We start from the raw sequence: 8,616 nt of genomic DNA, 5'->3' as shown, positions 1-8,616 counted from the left end.
CTTCGGAAAAAAAAAATACCAAATAAGTTCCTAAAGATTTGGAATTCTAGACTTATATATTCCAAAAATAATTTATAATATTAGTCATGATTCCTTCAATCCTTTTATTAGGGACATATATAACTTAATTGTTGTGATTTTGTAAGGATTAGTTTTTTTTTTCTCCCAAAATCTATAATCTATTGTAAAAATTTGTTAATGACTTACCTAATATTTTTTTTCCCTTAAGAACTTATGAGTTCATTTCAAAAATTTTTAAAATCCTATTTATTTTATATATATTTTAAGATTTTCAAAGATTTTTAAAATTCGATCCATGTTCATGTATATAGCCAAAGAATTGTTGGACAACATGAAAAATGTAACATCTAATTTTTAGTACGTCATTATCGTACCAAAAGTGAGGCATTACTGACCTGTTTTTCATATTTACTATTTAATACTGAGCCTTTAGTTCGATTTCACGTTTCAATTTTTAGGAAAAAGCTGAAAAGTTTTGTTTCTATTAATTAAAATCATATATTAAAGATCTCCAAGCAATACTAGTCACATAGTTATTAATAATAATAAATATCATACAAAAGAATTCAAATGAAACTTAGATACAACTCCTATCCCTCTGTATAAAATAAAATCTTAACTAACAAAGGTGGGAATTCTAGGAAAGTGACTCAACACATAAACTTAACTCAAATAAGACTAATAATCGCACCGCAGCTTCAAACTGAGTCTTTAAACCTGTGTCACTGAAAGGGTGAAAGATTTTGGGGTGAGAACAAACTACACGTTCTCAGTAGGGAATGGAAATGCCGTAAGAGTAATGAAATAAAATGCAAATAATTAACTTTACTCAATAAAACCATATTTTTATCAAACCTTTTGAAAATACTTTTTACTATTACTTTATATAATTAATGACCTTTTTTAAATTTTCCGAAGTTAAGACAAATCTCAATCACAACCTCAGTTCTCAGTCACCTTAATACACCAACTAATAGCACAGGAAACAGATTAACACACAAATAAATAGCAATAAGACAAACAGCACAATCACAGAGAGACAAGATAAGCAAACACAATCAAATGCAAATGCACAAACAATGATGATGCATGTCTAGTCCTGTCGCAGGTAATGAGCTCATTTGTCGGTTTCAACCCGCACCCGACGCAATCCGACTCGCAAGTCAGATAAGGCATTCCAGCGGCATCATCTCTGCAAGTTTTTACTTCTTGCAGGCGCTGATTCTCCAGTTGAAGTATGCCGAACATGACCTCTGCAAGTACTTGCAGGCGCTGATTCTCTAGTTGAAGTATGTGCCACTTTCTCCTGGAAGCCATTCCATACACACGGACATCCCCGCACAATCATTCACACACAAAGCCCACGGCCTCCAGTGAGCGTTACGTATCGCCGTCATCACTGAGCCGTCTGTATTGTGTCAAGTGAGCGTTACGTATCGCCGTCCTCACTAGACACTTGGCACTAAAGCCTAACAACACTCAATATCTTTTCAGTCACTGTTCTCTGCTCTTTTGTGTCAGAGGTCCCTTTACTTAATAAACCGAATTCAAGTCATTTTTATTTAAAACCAACACCTCTCTTTATAACCTTTCCAAATCTCCGAAACCACTTTACTTACAACAAGTTCTTCTTTCATACAAAAACCAGTTCTTTCTTAACCATGATTTTTCCAACCCAACTTCAAAACCATTTCAAGTTTAAACCTCTTTAAAAGAAACATTTATTAAGTAAATCTCACGGTAGGGTCTCGAAACTTTAGGGAGGACGACAGTCAAACTCAAAACATAAAGTTTTTCTTAATAAATCAAACCCAAACGTAAATCTTTTCTTAATAAATCAAAAGCCAAATAATACAATTTTTCAAGTCCAACCTTTTTCTAAATATTTCAAACAAAGTCAAGTTTCATAATAAAAATTTGATAGCATCTCCCCTAAAACTCAGACTTTGCTACCCTTTTCGGGTTCCAACCGAACCATTCTCAACCTCTTTTCAAACATTTCCAAAATCAGAAATCATTTTCAAATCTCAGTTCAATACCAACAAATTAAACCGACTTTCCAAATCAACAATCAAAATTCTCAACATTTCTAAACAATCAAGAAATCAAATACATATTCATCACATTCAGTCACAAATATAATTCAAACTTATCATTCAATCATTCCAAACAATAATAAATTATTTACAAATATCCACTAGACTTCCATGGCATTCATAAATTTAAAACAGTTAATTTCAACATGAAATTTTCTACCTTCGTACGAAATCAGAATCAACAAAAATTTTGGAGAAGCTTTCTGACCGAGCTGCTGAAGAAGAAAATGTATGTGCCTCCTAGAACTCCAATTGGCCGAACTCAAGGGGAAGAGGAGCTACGTCACCGTCAACTTCTACCGAAAAAAAGTAACGCCAACGTATAGAGGAGGAGGATACTAATAGCAATTGAGATAGAATAAGGAATTGGAAGCATGGGAGGGTTCTCATGCATTGATGCAGAAAATAGAATTGGAAAAGGAGAAAGAGACTTGAGCCGTGGAAGTGGACGTGGAAGTGGAAGTGAAAGGGGTGAGACTGAAACTAATTCATTGCAATTGTAACTACTGTATTGAATAATAAAGTAATACAATTTATATATAGTGAAGTTACCAATAGAGACTAACTAATTTCCTTATATTCATTCACAGTCCCCTAAGACTTAGTAATGGGTTGAAGAACCACTCTAAATTTGTCTCAAAATTTGTAAAATAGAGATGATGAGAGAGGTTTGGTGAAAATATCCCCAATATGATCTATAGAGGGTATATGGAGGACATAGAGTTATTTTTGATTCACCATCTCTCTTAGGCAGTGAAGGTCAATTTCCATGTATTTGCACCTAGTATGAAGGACCGGGTTAGCCGCTAATGAGCAAGCACTTTGATTATCACAATAAATAGTAGGTGCTATTAATTGTGGAATTTGAAACTCCTTTAGAAGATACTGTATAGACACTAGTTCTGACTGAGATGCTTCCATGCTTCTGTACTCTGCCTCAGTGCTACTGTGACTAACTTTGGCTTGCTTATTGCTTCTCCATGATACCAAATTGCTTCCTAAGTATACACATTAACCAGTAATCGAGTTCCTGTCCTCCAAATCCCCTGCCCAGTCTGCATCTGTGAATGCAAGTAGTCTCAAGTCAGCACATTTTTAAAATTTAATACCTGCTGATACTGTACCTGCAATATATCTGAGGATGCGTTTGACAGCTTTTCAGTGCTCAATTGTTGGAGAGTGCATGTATTGAGAGACCTTGTTCACAGAGAAAGCAAGATCTGGTCTTGAAATAGTCAAATACTGAAGTGATGCAACAATTTCTCTATACAATTTTGGATCCTGAAAATACTCAGCACCATTTGATGTAAGCTTCAAGGTTGAGATCATAGGGTAGGAATTGAATTTGCAGTGTCCATTTTGGCTTTTTTGTAACAGATCTCAAGCATACTTTTGTTGAGAAACTAGAATGGATCCATCTGTTAAATAGGAGAATTCTAACCCAAGAAAATAACTGAGTTTTCCAAGATCTTTAAGCGGAAAAATTTTATTGAGATTAGAGATAAGTTTGTCTATTTCACCAGGGTCACTTCCAGTGACAACAATATCATCTACATAGGCTATGAGAAAGGTAGTAGATGTATTAGTGTGTTTAACAAACAATGAAATATCACTTTTGGTTCTAGTGAAATCAAACTGTAATAACGTAGCAGTCAATGTATTGAACCAAGCTCTTGGAGCTTGCTTTAATCCATAGATTGCTTTGTTCAAATTACAAACCTGTGATGCATTTCCAAATTAGTAATCCGCTGGTAGAGACATGTATACCTCTTCTTCAAGAATACCATTCAAAAAGGCATTATCAAAATCAAATTACCTTAGTGTCCATCCACGTGATAGAGCTATAGTAATTACAATTCTCACAGTAGTAGATCTCACAACTGGACTGTATATTTGGCTGTAATCTATGCCTTCAACCTGCAAAGAACCCTTCGCAACTAACCTAACTTTGTACCTGATGATGTTGCCTAATGGATCCTTTTTTTATAGCAAATACCCATTTAGAATCAATAACAGTTTTTTGCTTTGGTGGTTCAACTAAATTTCAGGTGTTACATCTTACTAAAGCCTGGATTTCAGCATCCATTATATTTTTTCAGTGTTTTACACTGAAGAGCTTGTTTAACATTCTTTGGGGTATTGTTAATCAAATCATAAGGTTCTACTGAAGTTATAGCTAATGCTTGAGGTCTATTGTTTCTGATTTTTTATCTTGTGAGCATATTGTGAGTATTATAAAATGTAGTAGAACTAGTATTTGTAGCATTTTCAAAAGGTAGACAGATTTTAAAGTCTGAAATTGGGATGAAAGAATTCTGATTGAGGCTAGTACTAGAAGAGGTATGCTCAGTAATTTGAGTGTCAGGGCAAGTAGTTGATGAGGGAGAATCTAAGATATCTAGGGGAGATAGAATTTAGAAAGGGTTAGAAGTCTTGGGTGAAGTGTTGAATGTAAAAGCTGGCAGATCTTTAACTGTATCATGGTTCACTACTAAATTTTTATTCTGAAATAGAGAATTGTAAGAAAATTCAGTTTCATCAAATATCACATGTCTTGAATAGTGAATTTTTTCATCTTTAGTCATGCACTTATAACCCCTGTAGTTACTATCATAGCCAAGAAATAAGCACTTTTCTGATTTAAAAGCAAACTTTACTTTGTTAGAAGATCTTAAATAAGGAAAGCAAGTACATCCAAATATTTTAAAGTTTTTATAATCTGGTAATTTTTCAAATAAAGTTTCAAAAGGTGATTTATTTTCTAATGCAGAATTTGGTAATCTATTGATGATATATACTGCTGATAGAAAGGAATCTTCCCAAAATAACATTGGAATGTAGCAATAGCCAAAAGTGACAATCCTACTTCAGTTATATGCCTATCTCTACACTACCTTGTTGTTGATGTGTGTAGGGGCATGAGATTCTATGCATAATATCATGTTTAGTTAAAAATTGAGTGAAGGAGTGTGACATGAATTCCATACTTCTATCAATTTGCAAAGCCTTAATCTTCAATCCTGTTTGAGTTTTTATAAACACTTTATAATTTTTCAATGCTTGTAGTGACTAAGATTTATGAGTGAGTAAAAAAATAGTTATGTATTTTGTATGAGCATCTACAAATGAGATGTAGTATCTATATCCATTTCTAGACATCATAGAAGTTGGTCCCAAATATCAACAAAAACAAGGTCTAATGGTGCTGTATAGACTGATTCAGATTTTGTAAAAGGCAATTAATGCATTTTTTTCATATCACAAAATTCACATATTTGAACAAAATTAGAATCAAATTGAGCAGAAACTCCACATGTTTTCAAGACAGAAAGTACAGTTTTTATTGAACTGTGACCTAGGCGTTTATGCCAAAGGTCAAGTGTTACATTTTTGTTGCTTTGAGCTATAAATGCTTTCTTAATAAAAGAATCTATAATGCTATGCTTACAAGAAACATAATTATTCAAAGAACTATGCATTAAGGATTTATTAGGCACAGGAACAAACAAATTTTGAAAGGAGTATATGCCATTTTTAGTTTTGCCTTGGAGAAGAATTTCTTGAGAGTCCTTATCACGCACAATATAATTATAAGGCCAAAATTCAAAATAAACATGGTTATCTAAAGCAAATTGAGATACATTTAATAAATTCTGCGTGATTTCAAGGACATAAAGTAATTTATTTAAAAGAAACTTAATTTTACTGTCTTTATCACAAAAAATTGAAGTTCCTTGAGTTAGAATTTTCGTACCTTGACCATTACCTACAAACAATTGATCAGAATATGGAATTGAAGAATTGAAATTCAGTAAATTGAGTGAATCTGGTGTAACATGGTGGCGATAATTCTGAGGATTTGAGAAATAAGTTCTTGGTTGATGGAACTGTGATGATGGTGGTGATGGTTGTGTGTTAGAGTAGGAAAATGTAGATTGTGGTGATTGTGAGCTATTTCCATAAGCTTGAAAGTTAGGATCGAATCTATGGAAGAAAGTTTGAACCACATGACCTTAGCAACCACAAAGTTGACACTGAGGTCGATTACTTTGATTAGGAAAACGACCTCTTCTTCCAAATCTTCCCCCTCTTCCTCTTCGAAGAAAAGAATCTCTCTGAGATTGAATGGTATACAGTGATGGTGCTTGTGCCAAATTTGCCATCGGGATGCCACCTTGTGGTTTCTTGTATCTTTCCAACGTAACATATCATCATAGGCTTGAAGGAAAGACTCGACTTCAGGCACGTTTTAGGTTGATAATTTTGACATTACAGAAGTGATAAAGACGGTATACTCCTCAGGTAAACCATAAAAAATTGCTGAGATATGGTCATCTTGTTGAATTTGATATCCAATGGATTGTAGAGAGTCAATAAGATCCTGGATTTGTGAGAGATAATCTAGTATCGATCCAATTTTTTTTACTGATTTCAGTTGAACTTTTAAGTTTTGAATTTTTGTGGCAGAGGTCTTAGCAAAATAGTCATTGAGTACATTCCAAATCTCATAAAATTGATGACATTGAAGGATCTTGTTCTTGAAGGATTTTGTGACTGATGCAAGAGCCCAAGTTGATAGAGTAAGATCATCTAATCTCTATTGTTTGAAGGTTTTAGTTTCTATTTTAGTCTTCTTGGCAGCATCTTCTTCATATTGTTGTGGAATCTTGCTTTGGTACAAGTGATCTTCAAGACTTAAACTCTGAATTGTAAGCAAAGCTTGGTATCTCCATGTATTATAATTGTTGTGATCCAACTTCTTAAAAATTGGGGAGATCGATCTCTTAGTTGAAGATTCTGATAGAGTAATTGACATTATGAAACATCAAATTGAAGAAATCAACAAAGGGGGAAAATAAAATTGGGGCAAAAATTGGGACAAAAAAAATTGGAGAAAAAAATTAAAAGAAAATAAAAGATGAATCCGAATTTAAAGAGAAGCAAGATCTTAGACTCTGAATACCATAATAACAATTGAGATAGAATAAGGAATTGGAAGAATGAGAGTGTTCTCATGTATTGATGCAAAAAATAAAATTGAAAAAGGAGAAGGAGACTTGAGGCGTGAAAGTGAGAGTAAAAGGGTGAGACTGAAACTAATTCATAAAATATTAGTTAAATAAACTCAGTTAAAAAAATATTTTTTTATAATTATATTATTTGATTGTACAAAAACATTAATTCTAAATGAGTGTGAGCAATAATTAATCACATTATGTGTGTAAATAATGTGTGAGAAACTATTTTTTCATATTCTTTTGTATATAGTGCAAGTAAATTTGAAGTTAAGAAATGAGTGAAATTGCTCTTGCTATATATCCAGCCAGTGTGTATATCTCCTAAAATTAAATTTGAATTGCCTAACTAGCATGCATTGACAATCATTTTGTTTTTGAAGAAACATCTATCATCTCTGGGGCAATTATTTAAGAGTCTGATTTAACTGTTAAAGGTACGACATGGTAGAAGCTAAACATTGGAGTGTGATCATTCTTTGCCTTAGTAGACTTACATGGCTAAATTTGAATAGACAAAATCAAACTGAGAAACAAAAATTTGAAATTGTATGCTTTATTAAACTGATCAAGTGTGTGACAACGCATGCATATAAACATGCACATGCACATTCCATACGCAGTCAAATGTCAGACATCACTTATAAAGCAAATGCCAATGTTACTTGTAAAATATATATCTAAGTATTAAGTCATCTACATCATCCACCAATTGAGCTATAGAGAGAACATTCATGGGGCTGCCCAATTGAGTTTCATGTAATATTTTACTTTAAATGTAAAATAGATGTTACTATTCAATAAAACCATCAAATCAATGTTTAGATCCTTCAATTTTCAAAGCTGACCATAGCTAGCTACCGTGTTTGGTAACTAAGAGCATTTATAAGATAAGTAAGGACAATAATAAGAAATATATGTACACCAACTTCTAAATATATAAAAACCTAGCTGTCTTTTGTAGGTTTTTAGTACGTGCAGTGGGTCTTTGAGGATTTTTTTTGTAGTCTTATAATTTTTGCGTTTTTTAATTATTCTCACCTACCATTATCATGATATTTGAAGAAAGCAATAGAAACTTGATTATCACGAGATTTGAAAAAAGCAATAGAAACTTGATTCGGGTGAAGTATTATAAAAATAGATTAAGTAAAGAAAAATTAAGAGGAGAAATTAAGAATAGATAAATTTGTGAGAAAAATATTTTTTTTATTAGCAAATACGTAACATAAGAATTGGGACATGGTGGTGGAGAATAAGTATTGAGATCTTCACTAATATCATAAAAGAATGAATAAGCTCTTTTAAAGTTGGTCAGGATTAAGTAGAATTTGATATATTGGGTATTCTATGAATTTTATGAATTTTTTTTGTTTGAATTTGATGAACAAAATGAAGAATAATAATCATAATTAAAAGAGAGCAAAAAATATAGATGATTTCTCAAGTTTTAGAAAAAAAAAATCTTTCTTGAGAATAATGGA

Source organism: Arachis ipaensis, chromosome B10, assembly GCF_000816755.2.
Source record: "Arachis ipaensis cultivar K30076 chromosome B10, Araip1.1, whole genome shotgun sequence".
In the NCBI taxonomy this organism is placed as follows: Eukaryota; Viridiplantae; Streptophyta; class Magnoliopsida; order Fabales; family Fabaceae; genus Arachis; species Arachis ipaensis.
Note: the sequence above shows the minus strand (reverse complement) of the source record.